At 35.1% G+C, this 21,774-nt stretch overlaps 1 protein-coding gene across 8 annotated transcripts in view; it reads right to left on the reverse strand.

Annotated features, from left to right (window-relative positions):
• ANKIB1 (ankyrin repeat and IBR domain containing 1) overlaps positions 1-21,774 on the reverse strand; it is a 203,964-nt gene that overhangs the window by 83,469 nt on the left and 98,721 nt on the right. For 6 of the 8 annotated variants that reach the window (XM_031679668.2, XM_072965006.1, XM_072965009.1 and 3 more), the window contains one exon: positions 13,076-13,139. The exons of 1 other annotated variant lie outside the window; for it this stretch is intronic. The gene's annotated coding sequence lies outside the window, so the exon portion shown is untranslated. Of the gene's footprint in view, positions 1-13,075; positions 13,140-19,216; positions 19,236-21,774 lie in introns of those variants that run through there. One more of the 8 variants, XM_072965008.1, reaches the window with a different exon arrangement.

Below are 21,774 nucleotides of genomic sequence, written 5' to 3' on the forward strand. Positions count from 1 at the left end.
TTTTGGTTTCCATTTGCATGGAATATCTTTTTCCTTCTTTCAGCTTGTATGTGTCTCTAGCTCTCAAATGGGTCTCTTGTATATGGGTCTTGTTTTTGTATCCATTCAACCAGTCTCTGTGTCTTTTGGTTGGAGTGTTTAATCTATTTATATTTAAGGTAATTACCAATACTTATGTTCTTAATTGCCATTTTTTTAGTTGCTTTGGGTTTGTTTTAATAGGTCTTTTTTTTTTTCCTCCTCCTTTTCATTCTCTTTTCTTGTGGCTTGATGACTAGAGAAAGTCCTTTAACATTTGTTGTAAAGCTGGTTTGGTGGTGCTGAATTCTTTTAGCTTTTGTTTATCTGTGACGCTTTTGATTTCTCCATCAAATTTGAATGAGAGCGACTTGCTGGATACAAGTATTCTTGGTTCTAAGTTTTTTCTTTTCATTACTTTAAATATATCATGCCACTCCCTTCTGGCCTGTAGTTTCTGCTGAAAAATCAGCTGATAACCCTATGGGAGTTCCATTGTATGTTATTTGTTGCTTTCCTCTTGCTGATTTTAATATTTTCTCCTTATCCTTAATTTTTGTCAGTTTGATTACTATGTGCCTCGGTGTGTTTCTCCTTGTGTTGATTCTGTATGGAACTCTCTATACTTCCTGGACTTGGGTGGCTGTTTCCTTTCCCAAGTTGGGGAAGTTTTCGGCTATTCTCTCTTTGAATAATTTCTCAGGTCCTTTCTCTCTCTCTTCTTTTTCTGGGACCCCTATAATGTGAATATTAGTGTGCTTCATGTTGTCCCAGAGTTCTCTTAAACTATCCTCATTTGTTTTCATTCTTTGTTCTGTAGTAGTGATTTCTACTAATCTGTTTTCTAGCTCACTGATCCATTCTTATGCCTTATTTGGTCTATTCTTGGTTCCTTCTAGTGTACTATTCATTTCAGTAATTGTATTCTTCAGCTCTGTTTAGGTATTCTTTATATTTTCTCTTTGTTAAAAACTTCCCCCTGTGCATCTATACTCCTTATGAATTCTCTGGACATCTTTGGCATCGTTACTCTAAACTCTCAGAAAAACTGCCTATCTCCTCATCACTTATTACTTCTTCTGGAGTTTTATCTTGTGCCTTGGCCTGGAAGGTATTCTTCTGCTGCCTCATATTGTCTAGATTTCTATTTGTATTTTTAGGTAGGTTAGTTATGTTTCTTGGCCTTGGAGAAGTGGCCTTCTGTGGGAAACGTCCTATGCACCCCAGCAGTACACTTCTCTCCTGTCACCCAAGGGCCAGGGACCAAAGGTTCCAGGGTGGAGTCTGGCCTGCATCTGCAGATTTCTTCCACAGGCTTAGGGATTCTTGTTTTCTTACTTCTGGTATCTGCCCCTTGGTGGGTGAGGCTGGACTATAGGCTTATGCAGATTTCCTGGCAGGAGGAGACAGCACCTGCCCACTGTTGGGTAGATCTTGGTCCTGGTCCTCTGGTGGGTAAGGTTGTGCCTAGGGGTGTGTCTAGAGGTAGTTGTGGCTCAGTAAGTCCGATGACAGGTAAGGCTGAGTTCCCAACTAGTGTGTTGTTTGGCCTGAGGCTTCCCAGCACTTAAGCCTTGAAGCTCTTGGGTGGGGCTAGGTCTTGGTGCTAATGACCCAGGCAAGATGTCAGCCTCCAGGAAAGCTCATGTGGATGAATACTCCCAGAACATCTACCACCCGCTTTTATGTCCCTAGGGTGAGCCACAGCCACCCCCTACCTCCCCAGGAGACCTTCCAAAACCAGCAGGCAGGTTCCTATGAAATCACTGCCTCTGCCCTTGGACCCGGCACACACGGATTCTGTGTGAGCTTCCCAAGAGAATGAGGTCTCTATTTTCCCCAGTCCTGTGGGCTCCTGGAGTTAAGCCCTGCTGGCCTTCAAAACGAGATGCTTTGCGGTTTCCTCTTCCCAGTGCCAGAACTCTGGGCTGGGGAGCCTGACATGGGGCTCAGAACTCTATACTCCCATGGGGGGCCCTCTGTGACTTGATAATTCTTCAGTTTGTGAGTTGCCCATCTGGGGGATATGTGGTCCAATTATATTGTGAACATGCCCCTCCTACTGTCCCCGTCCTGCTGTGGTTACTTCTTTATGTTCCAGTTGAAAATCTTTTTTTGCTAGGTTCCAGTCCTTTTTTCACAATGGTTGTTTAGCAGTCAGTTGTGGTTCTGTCATAGTCATGAGGGGAGGCGAGCTTGTGGTCCTACTAATCTGCCATTTTGACCAGAAATCCCCAAAGCTTTTTCTAACTTTGTTCTGATAAGCTTTTCTCCTGGTCATAGGTCACATTTTCTTGCTTCTTCTCACGTTTAGTGTTTCTTAAATGGATGTTGGACATTGTTGTATGCCTGCATTTTGCTGTCTTTCTAATATCTGTCTCCTCAGTGCAGTAAGTCTTCTGTACTCTGCTTGGATTCCTCTATTGTGTGGTATAGTCTGGAAGGTGTCTCCATAGAGAAACCAAATGCAATGGTATGATAAAAAAATAACGACATAAAATTTATAGGGAACTCAAAGAACAATCAGTCCAAACCTACACTCACTGCTGGTATGTTGTGTGATACAGTTTCCTTACTGAAGGGATGTTTAACCTCTCATAAAAAATAGTATGTTAAAATCAGTTCATTTTAAGCAAAATTTTATATATTTATACAAAAATCATGACAAATATGCCTAACATATTATTAAGTATTGTTAAAAAGGTTGATCCCCTACTTGTCAAGGAAATCTAACTTTAATTCAGGGTGTTTAGACTATTGGAAATTCAAAACTAAGAGGAAATAAATTATTTTTATACTAACTAATAGTTCTCTCATGTTTTCCTATTAAAAGATGAGCTTCAAGCAAAAGTTCAAGAGGATCCTTACAATTTACATTGTTACTATTTTAAGACAGCTCTAGGAAAAATTTCTTAAATTAGATAAAGAACATTGAAAAGTATCGAGTACCCAAAACCTATGACTTTAAAAAGTATACTCTAAATACACATCACCAGTATTAGAATTATGCTAGCAAATAAGTGATTATTTTAATTAATAAGTTTTTTTTTTACTATGTTGAGTATAAGTCATAGGCATGAAACTGTATGATTTCTCTACTTTCCGAAGCTGTGTATGCATGTCAAAAACTGAATCAAATTCCCATTTTAGGAGTTTTAAACTTGAGTACCTTTACAGATAAACATCTAATCTCTACATATTGGAAAGTTATTAGTACCACCTATTACACAGAGCAATACTAAGAAGTGGAGAAAACAGAAGAAGGGAAGCTGCCCATTTTCTTCTGATGTCACGGTTTTTTATTCACTAATAGGCTATTTGAAGATTATCAACAAGGACAAGGAGGAATGACTAATTAACTTCTGATGTCCCCATCCTACTTAAATAGTCTAGTGAGAGAGAAACCCTAGGGTAACAATGCCCGGATCTTGACTTAACTCTATCATTCTCTATATACAACTGAGGTTAATAAAAACATCATTGTTTGTCTATTACTCAAATATAAAAAGAAACCCACTTGCAAAATTCTATTTTCAGTTACTTGGAGAGAATTCACAAACTAATTTTAGAAATAATTTTAAAGTGGTTCATTGTCCTTCTGGACTTTATCTAAAGATGGTCATCACAATACATGAAAATTTATATACTAGATGTTCATAACTCAAGAAATGACAGAACTTACTGTCCTTTCAAAAAAAGAAAAACTGCTAGCAGCAATACCTATAATGTAATAAGTGAATTATACTACAAAATAATAAAGAGATTTGACTTTAAAAAAAAATCTGTTCAATATCTCTTATTGTAAATAAGTCAAGTGAAAAGAATATTTTTAATTGCCAATTTAAGGATAGAGTATACTTCTAGTCCAATTTTAAATATATGGAAAAAAAGATAACCACTCTAATACTCAAATACACAAGTAGTTCAATCACTTTCAAATTTAAAATTCTGAAGGAACTATTAACAAATGTTTCTCTGCTTAAGTTCTTTTTTTTCCCCCCTTAGGTTCTTTTTTTTTCTAACACTTTTTTATTGAGTTATAGTCATTTTACAATATTGTGTCAAATTTCAATGTAGAGCACAATTTTTCAGTTACACATGAACATACATATATTCATTGTCACATTTTGTTTTCTCTGTGTGGTTAGGTTCTAATTAAGCAAACTATGATAAATCCATTCAACAGAATGCTAGAATACAGTCACTAAAATCATTTTTACAACCTTATTTTATGTGGAAAAATGCCTCCACAACAAAAAAATAAGGTAATTATAAGATTACATGCACAAGTATCACAACTAAATAAAAAAAATACATCCATTGAAAAAGACTAAGGAAATATATATTACACTGTTAACTTCAAGTGGCAGAACTATGCAATTGTAGTTGGAATTCTTCCTCTACTGTTTCTGGTGTTTTCTGAAACTTAAAAAAAAGTATTTAAAACTAGATATAATATTAACAAACATAAAGGGAGAAACTGACAAGAATACAGTAATACTAGGGGACATTAACACCCGCCTCACATCACTGGACAGATCTTCCAGACAGAAAATCAATATGGATATAGTGGCGTTAAATGAGATATTAGACAGTTGTACTTAATAGATAGCTATAGAACATTCCATCCCCAAACAGCAGAATACGTATCTTTTCAAATGCACATGAAATGTTCTCCAGGACAGGTCACATGCTAGGCCACAAAGCATGTCTCAACAAATTTAAAAGGACAGATTATATGAAGCAACTGTTCTGACTACAACAGTATGAAAACACAAACACGTAGAGACCAAACAACAAGATACCGAAAAAACAAATGATTAATGAAGAAATCAAAGAAGAAACTAGAAAATACCTTGAGACAAATACAAATAAAAATGCAACTTTCCAAAATCTACAGGATGCAACAAAAGCAGTTCTAAGAGGGAAGTTTACAACAGCCAAGACATGGAAGCAACCTAAATGTCCATCGATAGAAGATGGGGGGGGAGAGAGAGAGAGAGAGAGAGAGAGAGAGAGAGAGAGAGAGAGAGTGAGTGTGTGTGTGTGTATATACACAATGGAATATTATTCAGCTTATAAAAAGAATGAAATAATGCCACTGGTAGCAACATGGATGGACTTAGAGATTATCATATTAAGTGGAAAGACAAATATCATTTGATATCATTTATATGTGGAATCCAAAAAAATGATACACATGAACTTATTTACAAGGAAGTTGTAAATTTACAAAACAGAAACAGACTCACAGACATGGAAAACAAATTTATGGTTATCAAAGGGGAAAAGGTGGAGAGGGATAAATTAGGAATTTGGGATTAATATACACACACTACTGTATATAAAATAGATAAATAACAAGGACCTACTGTACAGCACAGAGAAATATATTCAATATCTTGTAATAACCTATAATGAAAAAGAATCTGAAAAACAATATATACTATTTTTATAACCATACTATATATTATTATAGAGCTTATGTATTCTTATATATATTATGTAAGTTAATAATTTATAATTGTATATAAATTATTATGTAATTTAAATTCTATTTACAGTTAGTGTCAAAAATATACTTAACAACAAACTTAACATAAGATATGTAAAACTTCTATGCTGAAACAAATGCTGTTGAGATTAAAAAGATCTAAATAAATGGAGAAAGGGAGAAAAGAATTAGGTAAGGAAGATTAAGAGGTACAAACTGCCAGTTGCAAAATAAATAAGTCACAGATATGAACTGGACAACATGAGGAATATAGTCAATAACTATGTATTATCTTTGTATGGTGACATAGCATGACTAGACTTCTCATGATGATCAGTATGAAATATACAGAAATACTGAATCACTATGCTGCGTACCAGGAACAGTGTTGTAGGTTAATCATTCTTCTAAAACAAACAAACTCATAGAAAAAGAGATCAGATTTATGGTTACCAGAAATAGAGGGTGGGGACAGGGGGAATTGGAGGAAGGTAGTTAAAAGGTGAAACTTCCCATTATAAGATAAGCAAGTACTACAGATATAACATTCAATATGATAAACATAACAACACTGCTTATGTTATAGATGAAAGTTAAGAAAGTAAATAGTAATAGTTTTCATCACAAGAAAAACTTTTTTCTAATTCTTTAGTTTTGTATCTATATGAGTGGAAGTATGTTCATTAAACTTCCTGTAATAATCACTTCATAATGTTTGTAAATCAAATCATTATGCTGTACACCTTAAACTTATACAGTGTTGTATGTCAGTTATATCTCAATAAAACTGGAATAAGGAAAGGAAGGAAGAGGGGGAGGAAGAGAGAGGAGGAGCGAGAGAGGGAGGGAAGAAGGAAGAAAGGGGAGAGATAAACCATGTTCATAGACTGGAAGACTAAACATAGAATTATAAAAACCCTAGAATATCCTTGGTAATCTTGAAAAAAGAACACAGTCAGACAATTTAATTATCTGACTTGATTAACTGTTGCTTAATCAAGATGTTGTGATACTGGCATAAGGTTTAACACATAGATTAATGGAACAGAGTAAAGTGCTCAGAAATAGATTCACAACTTAAATAGCATTATAATTTTCAACAAAGGTGCCAAGACAATTCAATGCGGGAAAAGTTAAGTTCGACATCAAATGACACCAATTAATGGATATTCATATGGAAAAAATTAAAACTTTGACCCCTATCTCAGATTATATGTAAAAATGGATCCCACATCTAAGTGTAAAAGCTGAACTCACAAGTTCAGTATCCAGAATGTATAAAGAATTTTTATAAGCTGATAAGAACAAAAAAGCAAAAGGATAAAGTGACAGAGTGTAATACTTCCCCAAGTATTCACTGCCTTTCCTATAGGAGGATTATACTTCCTGCCCATTAGACCAGTGTTGGCCATTTGACTTGCTTTGGCCAATTAAATGTGAGTAGAAATAAAGCATGGCATTTCTGAACCAAAGCTTTAAGAGCCATCATGTGGTTCGACCATTGCCCTTTTTCTCATTAGCACAAGACCCAGGCAGCAGCTTCTCTTTCAGGATGGGTCTAGGATGAAGGCATGGAGCAAATCTGAAGCAGATCTGCAGCTGACATATAAATGAATGAGAAATAAATGCCTGTTGTTATAAACCACTTAAATTTTGTGGTGATTTGTTTCTATAGCATAACAGTGCAAGCTAACTACCATAGGAATGAACCAGCAGTTCACAGAGGAGTGAATCCCAAAATATCTATAAACATGGCTTAAACAGATAAAGGTTTATTTTTATCTCATAACTGTAAATATGGAAAGAGACAATCTAAAGCTCTTATATAAACTTTAAACTAAATATGTCATCAATGTCCGAGCTCCCCCAGTTTTTACACTCCGCCATTCTTAGCTTGTAGTTTACCTCCTCATGGTCATAAAATGGTTGCTGCAACTGCAGACTGCAAGCTTTGTCTGTCTCATTAGCCAGAATTGGATCCCATAACTATCTGTAACTTCAAGGAGAGCTGGAGAATATTTTTAACCTTTTAAGGTTTTCATAGTTCAGACAGGAAGAAAGAAAAGATTTAAAAATAAAGATTGGGTCAACATATATACAATGCCTGTATATTTTGCTGTTTCTACTTAATAGACTGGCAAAAGAATATGAAAACAAATTGAAAAGCTTATATATTACTGGTAGGATGTATAATTTAGAACAATGATTTCTTATTTTTTAATCATCCTCATCAATCATTTAGAGCCATGAACCTAATGTTATACATACTTTTCTTTTTCCATTTTTTAAAAATTGAAGTACAGTCAATTACAATGTGTCAATTTCTGGTGTACAGCATAACGTCCCAGTCTTGCATATACATACATATATTTGTTTTCATATTTTTTCCATTAAAGGTTATTACAAGATATTGAGCACAGTTCCCTGTGCTATACAATAGAAACTTTTTTTAAAATCTATTTTTATATATAGTGGCTAACATCTGTAAATATCAAACTCCCAAATTTATCCCCCCCCAATCCCTTTCCCCTCTAACCATAAGATTGTTTACTAAGTCTGAGAGTCTGTTTTCGTTTTGTAGGTGAGTTCATAGTGTCCTTTTTTAAATTAAGATTCCACATTTTCTTTTTATTAAGATTTCACATATGAGTGATATCATATGGTATTTTTCTTTCTCTTTTTGGCTTACTTCACTACAATGACAATCTCCAGGTCCATCCACGTTGCTGCAAATGACATTATTTTTTTCTTTTTTTATGGCAGAGTAGTAGTCTATCATATAAATATACCACAACTTCTTTATCCAGTCATCTGTTGTGGACATTTAAGGTTGCTTCCATGTCTTTGCTATTGTATACAGTGCTGCTATGAACACTGGGGTGCAGGTATCTTTTCACATTACAGTAGAACAATGATTTCTTAATTTTACAATATTTGTTCATGTTTTAAGATGAATATATCACAGGCCTAGGAATCCTTCTATATAGTCATATTTATATATATTCTTATCTAATACATACTTTATATATATTATTTCTATATTTAAATGAGGTATAACAAGGCCAACTTATTTCTTTTAATAAGCTAGAAATGTCAGAGTGTATTTATGTACTAAAAGCAATTCTGTGAAATTTTGTTTCAATAAATAAATACATACAAACCCATAGACATATATGCACAAATACATATAGCATGTATGTGTGTGTTTATACAAGGTTATAACATATAATGTTATTTCTTACTGTGAGTTATGGTTAAAAAAATTAACAGATAGGGTAACTCCTGACAGGTACACAAAGAGACCTGTACACTGATGCTTACTTATTTTGGCATTATTTATAATAGCAGGGCTTGACAACCAGCAGACTCCACTGCATCATAAAACTGGTGAATGGTTTCATTGTGGACCCCAAGTGCAGGATGTTTAGGTTCATCTTTTCAGGCTGCATGAAGAAAGGAAGCTGGGGTAGGTCTCACCAGTTAGTATGTATACCTCCACCTGACCCCATTTCCAGAATGGTACAGCACCCTCAGCTGTCTGTCCCTGTGCTTCTGGCACAGTTTGTTCAGATAACACACCTCCTGTTTTCTTCCAGGTAGAAGAGCTCAGCTATGCAGAAGGTGGCACAGGATCTGTACAATTTTACTCCTTATAAAATTTTTCATTGTCTGCTGTTTTTAGCCATATTCCATACTTCTTCACTCAGAGCTACTTGTGCTTCTAATTGGTGTGGTTTTCTGGTGTTCTTTAGCACAAATCAGCCTTATTTTTCTTTCACTATATTTCACTATAATTCACTGTATGAATTAGGTTTGAACTTTGCTTAATCAGTTTAGTTTTACTGAATCAGTTGCCTTTTGGGTATTTGCTCTCTTGCTTTCAAAACTTCTTTAAAGTCTTTCAACTGCTGTTATCTCTTGCTTTTTATTTTTGACTTTAACATAAAATTCAGACATAAAATTTACGAAGCACATTCACATTATTGTGTAACCATCACCAGCATCCATCTCCAGAACTATTCACTTTTCCCAAACTGTAAGTCTATCTTCATTACACGGTAACTCCCCACTTCTCCCTCCCTCCCTCCAGCTCGTGGCAACAACCATTTTGTTTTCTGTTTCTACAAAACTGTGTGTTTTCTTAAAATTCACTTTTCCAAAATGGAGACCTATCTCCTTTATTCAGTTTTAAGGCAAATTCTTTGATCATCTCTTCATTTCTCTATTCTCCCTTTCTAGAACTCCTACTATTTGGATAATGGATATATCCTCTGATTTTCTCATCTTTCTCTCAACTTCCATCTCTTCGCCTTTTTGTTCTACTTTTAGGGAAATTTCTTTAACTTTATTTTCCAACTATTCTACTGTATTCAAATTTTAACTATCATGTTTTAATTTCCATAGCTCTTTCTTGTCATTTGGTTGTTCCTTTTCCTATAGTATCTTATTTTTGGATCATGGATGTAACATCTCATCTCTATGAAGACAACAAATAGTCTTTTAAAAAACTTTTGTAGACTCAACATAGAGATTTAAGTTCTCTCAAATTGATTTATAGAGTTAATGCAATCACAAACAAAATCCTAGCAGAAATTTTTATATAGATAAGCTGCTTCTAAATTTTATGGAAAGGTAAAGTAACTAAAAACTATCTTTTTAAAAGAATAAAGTTGGAGAAAAATATTAATTGATTTTAAGACCTACTCTAAAGCTTCAATAATTAAGACATGTGATATTGGCAAATAAAGACACATAGATTCATGGAACAAGAAACAGAGCCTACAAATACATCCATACAGATAAGGTCATTTCACTTTTGACAAAGGTACAAAAGCAATTCAACAGATAAAAGAGATCTTGTTTTTTAAAATAAATGGTGTTGTGACAACTAGACACTCACATGCTAAAAGAAAAAAAAAGAAAGAAAAGAACAGAACAGAATCATGACCTAAAATACAAGGAAAACTTATACAAAATTAAAAATGATTCGTAGATCTACAGGTAAAACTAAAAACTATAAAACTTTAAGAAGAAGAAAACATAGAAGAAATCTTCATCACCTGGGATTAGGCAAAGAGTTCTTAACATGACTCCAAAAGCATTATAAATTAGACTTTATTAAAATTAAAAACCTTAGCTCTGTTAAGAGACTGAAAAGACAAACTACAGATTAAAAGAAAATATTCATAAATCATGTGTCTAACAAAGGAAATGCCACAAAGTAGATGAATCTCAAAGGACTCAAGGAATTACATTCAGTAAAAGAAGGCAGTCTCAAATTCCATTTATACAAATTCTCAAAAAGACAAAATTGGAGCCGTGAAGACCAGATCAGAGATTGCCAGAGGTTAGGGGTGGAAGAGGGTATGACTATAAAGGGACAGGACAAGGGAGTTTTTGGTGACAGACTGTTCTGTATCCTGGTTATGATGGTGGTTACACCAATCCAAACATGTGTTAACATTCACGGAACTGCATACCTACAAAAGTCAGTATTACTATATGATAATTAAAAAATTAAATTTAAAAGATTTCTTTGGCTCCCTGAATTATCAAAAAATCATCTGAATATTCTCCCACCCCTACCCCTCAACCATTTATTTGTTTCTTTCAGTCTCTAGACTGGTACAGATGTTCCTCCAGTGTCTTTTTGCTCACTATTCACAGTTAAACACTTAAAGATAACTGGAAACTGTATTGTGGATAGTTGGGCAAGAAAGATAACTGAATGCTTTCAACTGTGGGAAAGGGAGAGGATACAATGTTGATGCAACCAATATATTTTCAGTAATGTTAGTGATTCCAACACCTTGGAATAAATATATCAATGAATCAAGTGGCCTTAGGTTTATGTAGAACAGAGTCAGAATAATTCTTGTTTATTCTAAGGCTATAGGCTCCTAACAAATGAAATGTTACCAGGAAAAGGATTTTTATTATAGAGCTTTAAAAAAGAAGTCACATACTCACCTACCCTTCATAAACTCAGGTACTGTTACTGAGCAATAATCATGTGTCAAGCAAAGCACAGATAATGCAAATACACTTTTCAATCTGGTTCTACCTCCTTACTCTTACTTAAAGAGTAAATCACAATATAAAGACATTCATTTTTCTCTCAGGTGCTATTTCCTTTTCCCAAATGAAAGACCATTTCAGAATCATAGGCTTAACTGATGATAGCCAAATTCTTCTACTGCTGAATAGCTATAGCCCTCAACCTAAGGGAACTGGTTTAAAATCTGGGGACATTTTATTATTTTCCTGTCCCTCAATGCTATCCCACTGATTCAATCTAAAAATAGGGTGAAACATGCAACCACAAAAGAGATTTCAGAAAAAAGTAAACTTATCCTACAGGCACTGTATAACACTATCAGTTATATTATAAGATGAAAGATATAATTTCTAATGTTTTTTGTGCTTAAAATCAAACATTAAGAAAAGTCTGGCACTGTGTGGTCCATTGCCATGTCTACAAAAACCTTGTGATGAATAGTTTATACCTTAGAGTAATACTCTCCCCAAACACCCTACCACAAGCTCAAGATCAAGTGTTTGTAGACCCTTGATCTCAAGGTTTGTAGCCCACTTTCCTCTATTATATTCCAGTTTAGTTTTATTACTGGGCAGCTGTTCCACCCTTCTCTGGTAAGAGTAATTCAGTTTTTCTGGAGAAAAATTCGACCCTAATCAGGACATGGTTTAGACAGGACTAGCTCCACTCCAGTGGTGAGCATAAATCTGGCTAGTGTTTTCTATTCACCCAGCTACAGTGACTGGTTCATGTCAGGCAAATTGGACCATTGACTTAATTCTAGGACTTTTGTTGGAGAGACCAAGAAAGAAGTGTTTTCTTCTGAACAAAGAAAAAAAAAGTGTGTAAGTTGCCATGTTTTATATCATGCATCTCCCCCATTACCACTGTCCCTTAACTATCTGGACTAAGGTAGAACATCTGACCCAAAGTGAACCTTCTGGCAAGCCAGTAGCCTATTACAAGGTATGCTTCAAGAGTTCTACCCAAAAAGAAGGCTCTATACTGGATAGTGACTAATTTAACCTATCAAGTTCTCTTTCTTATGGAATTTGAACGTATGAGAAAGAAAACAGGAATGAATTGAACTTTCATACTTTGTATTTTCTCTTCAATCCTTCACAACCTTTCCCTGCTAAGACCTTCATCTTCTCATAGTCAAGCTTATAAACCAACTTGAACTTGTATTCAATTTTCTCTTCTTTTCTTCCAGCTAGAATCAAAGTGCATTCCTTTCAAAGCAAAGATAAATGATTCATTTATGCTATGGACCCCTTACTTCTCAAAAACATTTCTCTCCTTCTCAGAAACCACGTTCTTTCATTTACCTTATTCCCTTCCTACACCATCAGTTCTCCAGAATCGAGGGGATGATCTAGGCCTAGATCACCTATCAACATGCAAACACGCTCGTTATTTTCCACGTTAGAAAATCTCCTTCTCACCCTAGACATCGCAAACACAATCAAAGCAATGGACGTATCTATGTAAGAACATTCAAAAGCTGTCACATTTGTCACACTTACTGAATGCTGAATCTGATCAAGAAAGCTGTAAGTTCCACTTGCATGAGCTCTCTGAGCAGTTTTCCTAGGGAGTAAGAGAAAGGAAGACTTTAGTATTGAGGACTGTATTTTTGAATTGTGCTTGCATCATTTTTTGTCAGAGTGATATCTGGTTAACCTCTAAAATAGGTTCTTGATTATAGTGTGAATTTAACACTGATATTGGTGATGATGATGATGAAAATAATTAAGATTAAATCTTAAATATACTTTCACTGAATGCTTTCACACTCCAGTTAGGAAGGTGTTACTATTTTCCCTATTTTAGAAGAGGAAACTGAAGCTCAGACAGCTAAAGTAAGCTGTAAAAAGTATGAATATAGGTAGTAGAGCCTGGATTTGAACTTGGGCAACTGGATTCCAAGTTTAGAACCATTCTGCTATACTTTTATCTTACACAGTGAGCTTTTTGTTACAGGATGTGTTCATGGAAAGAAGGGAGGCTATTCTTTCAGAGACATTATTGTGGAATTTCCTACATGGAGTTAGGTGGGATGAAATCAACACTAAATTCTCCTTTTAACTCTACAATTCCAAGATCCTATAATGCTCAATCCCATGAGAGCTAAACTTCAAAGTGACTTCATTCTGCAATGATTAAAATTGTCCCACATCGATAAGAAATTTCATAAACATGGCTACCAATCCCACCCCACCCCCAACCCAATCTCCTTCTTAAGGATGGTCTTCTCAATAAATGCTTGGTCAATCACATCCACATTAAAGAAAAAAAAAAAAGAATCTTGAACCCTACATAAAACCCCACACAAAAGTCAAATTCCAGATGAACTGCAAACATAAATGTGAAATGCAAAACAATAATGCTTTCAGAACAAAATCATGGAGGAACATCTTCATGACTAGGATAAGCAATGATATTTTTTAAAAAACACTGTTAACATTAGTTTACTTCATGTATATAATGTCATTGTATTGTCCCCCATAATTGTTTCAAATCCGTATATGTTTTTTAAAAAGTCATACATATATAATTAGGTTTTCCCTCTGCCACAATCATTTCCCTCCCTCCCTCTTCCAGAAAAACCACTATCTTGAAGTTGGTTTTTTAAAAAATGTGGAATAATCTAGCTATCATCAGTAGAACAAATTAAATAAATGGCTGTTAATCGTATAATGGAACATTATATAGTAGCTAAAGCATATAAAAAATCTACATTATTGTATGATTTTTTAATCCAATCAAAATGTAAACTTGTAGGTAAACAGTTTTATGTTTTTTTGTATTTCCCACTGATAACTGAAATTGCCACCTGATACCTGTTTCTACAAGACTGAAGTCTTAAGCCACTGTAGTCGCTGACCTTCCATACACCCTGAAAGGAGTTCAGGGTGGAGATCAGGAATGAGGGACTCTGTGCCCTAAGAAAAACTGGCAAAACAGGCCTTCAGATAGTTCAATATTTCCAGAAGATTTTATGAGCCCAATTTCTTAAATCTTTTCATATCTAGAAAAACCCTAAAATCATTAACGGAGACATCTGCTCCTCGTGAAAAGCAGTAACCTGCCAAAATCTGTGCTTGACTGCACATATCCCCCTTCACTAAAATCACATAATATACACTGACCTCTCCCCTCTACCTCTTTGGAGCTATGGGAGAGGCTGTCTCCTGGGCTGGGCTATAGTCCTCATTTTGCACCAAATAAAACTTAACTCATAATTTTCTTAAGTTGTGCATTTTTTTCAGTCAACAGTTCTGGTGACCAAAAAGGGACTCAGAGCAGACCTCTCTCCTTTGCCTGAACTCTATGAGGAACTGAAACTTGGTACCAGCAGAGGTCTCCTTGGAGAGTCCAGACGAATTTGGGTGACACTCTCAGATATCTCTTGGATCTCCCATATAGGTTGATGATCCTGAGTTTTATTTGGTAGTGTATAACAGGTAACTGGCCCCCAACTGAAAGATACTGGGGTGGGGGTTGGGGGTAGAACCCAGCTGAAAGACACTGGGAAAATACCCACCCAGCTGAAAGTCACTGGGGAAGTAATGACCCAATCGAAAGATACTGGCGGGGAGGGGAGCCTGGTTGAAAGACGCTGGGGTTTGGGCTGAGTGTTTACGTAAGAGGGTGCTCTGATGCCTTTCCTCAATATGGCTGCCTCAGTAGAATTTGTCAGAATAAAACAGAAGATATTACATGAGAGCTTTGCTCCAAAAAAGGAGGACAAGATATCTCCCGGTAGGTTACAGCTTTCTCAGGTACCTAAGAAATTTATGAGATGGTGGAGACAGAGTCCTCTTATCATGCTGTGATTCCATAGGGAAATCCATTCATTAATTTAAAAGGCTTGTTCATCCAAGGGTCACATATAAGAATTGACCATTCAGTGATCCAAGCACCCACGGTGGTCTTAGACCACTGAAAGGAGAAACTATGTAAGAGGGCTGAAACAACTCTAGGGTGACGCCTGGAGGAGTTAAGCTCATGACCAATACAATTTCAATAGTAAGTTTTATCCCAGACAAATTCAACTCTAAAGTTGGAAATAAAGCCTTTCAAACAGAGAAATGAGAAGTAAGCCAGACTTCAACTAACACCCCTGCCAGGTTTATGTATGTACAAAACTTACACTTATAATTATATACTTAATTGGGGATTAAAGGAAAATCTTGCCCTGAAAATGGTCAGTATGGGCTCTTTTACTGAGCACACGGCTGTTAGAGGAAGTTGGCTTCATAAAACATCTTTTCAGAATTCTGGACCTGAGAGAACAAGTCCTTCTAGGAGAACTTGCTTTTCTCTTCTATGCCTAGAGACCACGGCTCTCAGGAACACTTATCTCATCTAGACCATCTCTAATTCCTGAGACTGAGGGGAAAAAACGGGTGGAAGAGGCTTTTTAAAATTTAACTTATTCCACCTATTATTTATGAACTAGTGAGTTTTATATTGTAATACCTGATTCATGGCTAAGTTTAGAAAGTGAAGCTATGAGATCTCTGTTGTGTCTATCTATAAGTCTATGTATGCATGTATGTCTTTAACTTTGGATGGTATTATCAAAGTTAATTGTAAACTAGCTCTACTTAATCGGCTTAAAGGAAATTAAGTGCTTACATAAATTCTCAGAAATATAAGAGGAAACTGGCCAGAATGAATTTCAGGTTCATATGAACTGGGAAATACTCAGTATTAAATTAATACCTGGTATTAAAGTTAGTTAAGCTTGTTGTTTTCATTAATATAGACATGCCTTTAGAGTCACCAACATTAAATATAATACTTTAATTATACTTAGGATTAATAGAAGTCAAGTAAGATCTTACTATATCTGCTGTAAATTATCAGCAAGAAAAATAACTTGGTGTGATGAAATTTTTATAAGTAAATTAAATGTAAATGAGGTAACAGCTTTTCGGTGAACTCTTGAGGAATAATAGTATTTCTGGCATGTCTACTTAATAATATCTCTCCAGATACTTGGTAACTTAGAATTTTAGAGTTGTGCTAAATTAAGTTAAATGATAGAAATTTATAGAACAGTTAGTCATTTCAAATAACGTAAGATACTGAAACATTATTACACACTGGATTCCTTTTACAGAGAAACTACAGGTATTTAGCACTATGAATAAGTATGTTTGGTGCCACACTGAAATGTTTTCTATAAGAAAGCACATGTTTAGAGAAATTATTAGTATTTATGTTTCCCAATTAACAGAATGCTAATGTAAAAAGACAGTTCATAATTGCTAACTTCTTAGTTTTCACTAGAAATTAAGATTTTTAAGAGTTGAGGATTCTAACTCAAATATGTAATTAAAGCTACTAGAAATAATAAAGGACATATTTCAGGATACAGTAGGAAAGCAGGATGTATGTTTTCAGTAAAAGAAGATAAAAGTAATGGAATTACAGTTTGTTAAACGGAAAAGAAAGTAAGTTTGTCCTAGAGCTAAAGCTGGCTATTTCTGGATGGGAGAAAAATAAGGGACAAACTAACATGGACACAGAAAGTTACAAAGGTTTAGGGAAAAGAAACCCTAAGAGTTTTGTGCATGGTCAGGATTGGGTAAGTTTAGAATAAATCTAACTGAGTAGATAAATTTTAAAAAGTAAGCTGGTGTAAACCTGAATTTGGTTTTTCCCTCTGTTAAGAGGACAAAGTTTTCTTAAAATGTTGATCTGTTCTTCATAACAGACTGTAATGTTTCTTTTACATTTAACCAGTAATCTGTTATAACTTTCAGTATTTGCCTTTGAAATCTTATTGTCACTTTAGTTAAGTAAGTATTGTTTCACAATGACCTATAACCCTATTTGAGTATTTTAAAACCTTTTTGATATATATACACATTTTTTTTTACAAACTTCCCAAGTCAAATTCTAGTAAGTTCCTTTGACCTCTAGCTCACTTTGGGATGCTTCAAAAGGCCCTTGAAACATCCCAAAGAGAGATCTTAATTAGGTTCATTTGGTATATTAAATTACATGGAAGCATTGCCAAGTGACTAATAATCTTCTAAGGTTATATTTTATGGATAAATATTAATGCAGGTATTCTATAAATTATATGAAATACCTAAAAATTTGATATGTCATGGTAAAATGCTATCAGTCATAACTCTATTTATTTTCTTGAAATGTTGTATGTCACAACAGTAACCAAGTGTCTTTGTCAACTGTCTTGTAATCAGGTCTTTAACTATTTCTTAAGTCCTGCCATTCATAGTCAGTCGTTTTACTCTGAAGCCTTTACAAAAATGCTTCCTCTTCAAGAAGATTCATAGAAAGGACTTTTTGACAAGTACAAATTTCTGATAACTTTCAGATCATACCACTGAACTAGATAAGAAATTAAAGAATTCTAGTGGAAAACTTGATGGCTTCATAAAATTGTTAACAAAAAGGACTAGTTACATAGGACTGAGTGAACTGGGGAATGTGGTTTTAATTTTTATGGTTTCTGTCTGAAATATCACTGGCTTTTAATCTGTGTTGTCCAGATATAAGGAAACTCTTCCCCTCAAGCTAATTATGACTTACAGCAACTTGGTAAATTATACCTTTGTAAGCAGAACTGAAACATTTCTCTTTTAAGTCTACCTGATCCCTCCAGAGACTGGAAACTCTTATGTTCCCAGAAGTTTTGTCAGGTAAATTAGGAAGGCCACCTATTAACAGGTGCAGGAATCTCAAGGAGACTGAAAAGGGAGGAATTCACTCAAATTTATAGATGTCACAGGTGAAATCTGTGACAAGCTTGGCTTTCCTGGCCTTGAGAAGTCTTTTAAAGATTTAATTTGAGATTCTTTATAAAAAGTTCCAGCAAAAAAAAAAAAAAAAGTTCCAGCAAAGCCAATTTTTAAGAAAGCATACACAATCAATTACACTTATATAAATCATCAGGCCAAGTTTATTGAAACCAGACTTACTTTGCTAACAAATTAGTCTTAATTTGGCTATATTTGGCAGAAATTCAGGTGACTTTAGAGAGAAAAACATTACATTTTGGTGGATATTAAATTATAGTTTTGTCAATTGAGGTCTGTATTTATGGCCCAAGACTCACTTCCCATACTGTTCCTTGCTGTTATGTTATATTAGTGCAAAGTTTAATTGAATCATTAAAAGGACATTAAGCTTGTCTCTGAAGTTTATCTCAGTAATCTATCTTTGGATGAAGATTAGATGCTCCATGACCAGCAACTATAAGATTATGCATATTGGAAAAGACACACTTTAAAGGACTATCTCCAACCTAGATGGAAGGACCCTTATAAGGTACCCTTAACTAGCTCATGCACAGTGAAACTGAAGAAAACTGACTCTTTGATTAATATTGCCAATTAAAGGCCCCCTGCACTGGATTGGCCTATAGAGAGGACTGCAGACCTTAAAATCACCTTAAAATACTGCTCAAACAGGGGAGAAACTACCAGATCAGGATAAGAAGAAGATGACATCCGAAGCAGACAGCTGAATCAAGATGTTGGACCAGGCCTGTACACCAATTACTTTGATAACTGCTCACACTCTTGGTTATAAATCAAACATATTTCACAATCTTATGCAGAGTTAAAGTTAATCCAATTGTTAGGTTTATGATCAGTTACTTATATCCAGTACTTCTGGGTTACCTTGGTGGATTTCTCTACTCCAAGGCTTTAATTGGATGGTCCTTGGGAAATTTATTCTAGAAGAAATAAATTATAGATCTATTCAGGACACTATTGATATTACTAGGCCCCTCACCTGGCCAATTGATATCTGCTCTAACCCTGGCCATAAATATGAATTTTCTTCTAAAGTTACTCAAGCTCAATCAGAGCAATAAGCAAAATTTCAGCCAAGGAACATAAACTCCCTCAGTTATGGGATGGATTTACATGGGTACACCAGGCTATGATCATTTAAGTTTAAGACCCCCCTTAAGTTGGAAACAATTAAACCATACTAGGGATAACCAGCCTAATAACACTAGGAAATTGGGCTGGGTGCCTTATGAACAAAGCCAATATATAATTTCCCTTAAAGATAAGGACTGGTACAGAACAGACTAAGTCAGACGACCGGGGGGATATATTGGGCTACACCTAAGTTCCTGGCATAAATTCTTACTTATGACCTTAATACTACTAGCTGTATTACTTGTATTTTGCCCATTTACAAAAATTGTTTGTTTCTTCCATTACCAAATGTGTTACTGAGCCTTTGATAAATGATAACCAGGTGACTTGAAGCAGTTGATCAGATTTGTAGTTCTGTATAAATCAATGATTGTAACAGAAAAAAGATGTGAAAAGAAGCAACAAAAGGGAACCCTTTCCTGGACCATAACAGACTAGTAAGTGAAATGGTCCAGAGAATTTTGGCTACTATTAATAGGGCCTAGTACAGTAATAGCATAGTGAATGGCCTATCAATGAAACCTTCACCTGATCCAGGAATGAGCATTATTAGCACCATGGGACAAAATGGTCATGAAATGCCTCCCAAATGATGGTTGAATTTATGACCATCAGGGGGCACTGCCAAATGAAAATTATGACTTGCCATCTGCTTCTACAAGACTGAAGTCATTAGCCAAGGCAGTCGCTGACTTTGAACACACCCTAAAAGGAGTTCAGGGTAGAGAATCAGGAATGCACTCTGAGAAAAACTGGAAGAATAGGCCTTCAGATAGCTATTTCCAGGAGATTTTATGAGCCCAATTTCTTACATCTTCTCATATCTAGAAAAACACTAAAATCATTAATGGAGACATCTGCTCTTCGTGACTAGCAGCAACCTTCTGCCAAAATCTGTGCTTCACTACACATATTCCTCTCCACTAAAATCATATATATATACACAGACCCCTACCCCTACCTCTCTGGAGCAGCTCCTCAGAGCTATCTGAGAGGCTATCTCCTAGGCTGGGCTACAGTCCTCATTTTGCCTCAAAAAAATCTAACTCACAACTTTCATATTGTGCATTTTTTTCAGTCAACACCATTGCTCAGAGTGTCTATATTTTTCAAATCCAAACTTAAAACAGTCAGGTAGAGCCAAAATGTAATACTTGAAATTATACTTACCTTGAATTTTCTGGGAGGTGTTTTTCACACCTACAGCAACAGCACAACTAAGTATCAGAGTAAACAATCTGTATCTAATCTATTTTGCTGACTCTAACAATAGCGATCAGGTAGGACTCAATTTGTCATACTTAGCATTTCAGCAGCTTTTTTATAATAACTTCTAAACAAAAGTACAAAACTTGACAAAGGTGTTGAGAGTATCACTTCCTCTTCCTTCCTACTGCTTTCTTCCATTTGCAAGGAGTTGGAATATTATTTCTGGACCTCTATCTACCTCAGGGATATAAGCAAATCTGGAGAGAAAAAACTGGATAAGCTTACTGTTTTGACCTCTGACTTGGTTCAGAACTCTGGCAAGCACTAGAAGTCCTTCCAAACCTCATTCAACAAAATATCTGGATTCTTAAAATGGCTTTCAAAGAAGGTGAGAAACATAAGTTTTACCCTTTTCAACAAAGTATCATTGATCCTCATGAAAATGAAACTTCCAAAAATGACCGCAAAATTGCACTATATAAACATAAAAACTATAAAGAAGAAAATTCCATTCAAAAGACTCACTTTGCTCTTCTGTGAAGAAATGTAACTTACAGGTTTAATAAAAATGAGTTAATTTCAGATAATGCTGTTAAGGAAAATATTTAACAACTGATTGAACAACACTTGTGCAGAAGCTCATGAAAAAAACGCAGAAGCCCAGCTCTATAAGGAGAAGCTCATGAAAAAAAAAAACTAGTCCTATGGTTTATGTACCTTCTGTCACTTAATCTTCACTACAATCCTACCTGCATTTTATCATAAAGAAGCATAGGCTTTAGGAGTTTAATGATTTGGGGAAGGCATTATGGTACATTTAGAAAATTCTGAAGACAAACTTCAGTTTGAATCCTGGCTCTAAGACTTACCAGCTTGTAAGCTACTTAAAATTTTTGAGACTTTTCCCCAATAGTAAAAGTAGATAATTAGTTCTCTACTATTGGGCTATTATAAAACAGAGTGACAAAATACACAAAAACATTCAATATTTGATAGATAGTTGGTCCTCAATATAATGTAGCCATCATCATTGTTATTACTGACTTACTGACAATCAGTTATATCTAGTTCCAAGTTTT

The sequence above is a fragment of the Vicugna pacos genome, chromosome 7 (assembly GCF_048564905.1).
Source record: "Vicugna pacos chromosome 7, VicPac4, whole genome shotgun sequence".
NCBI lineage: Eukaryota > Metazoa > Chordata > Mammalia > Artiodactyla > Camelidae > Vicugna > Vicugna pacos.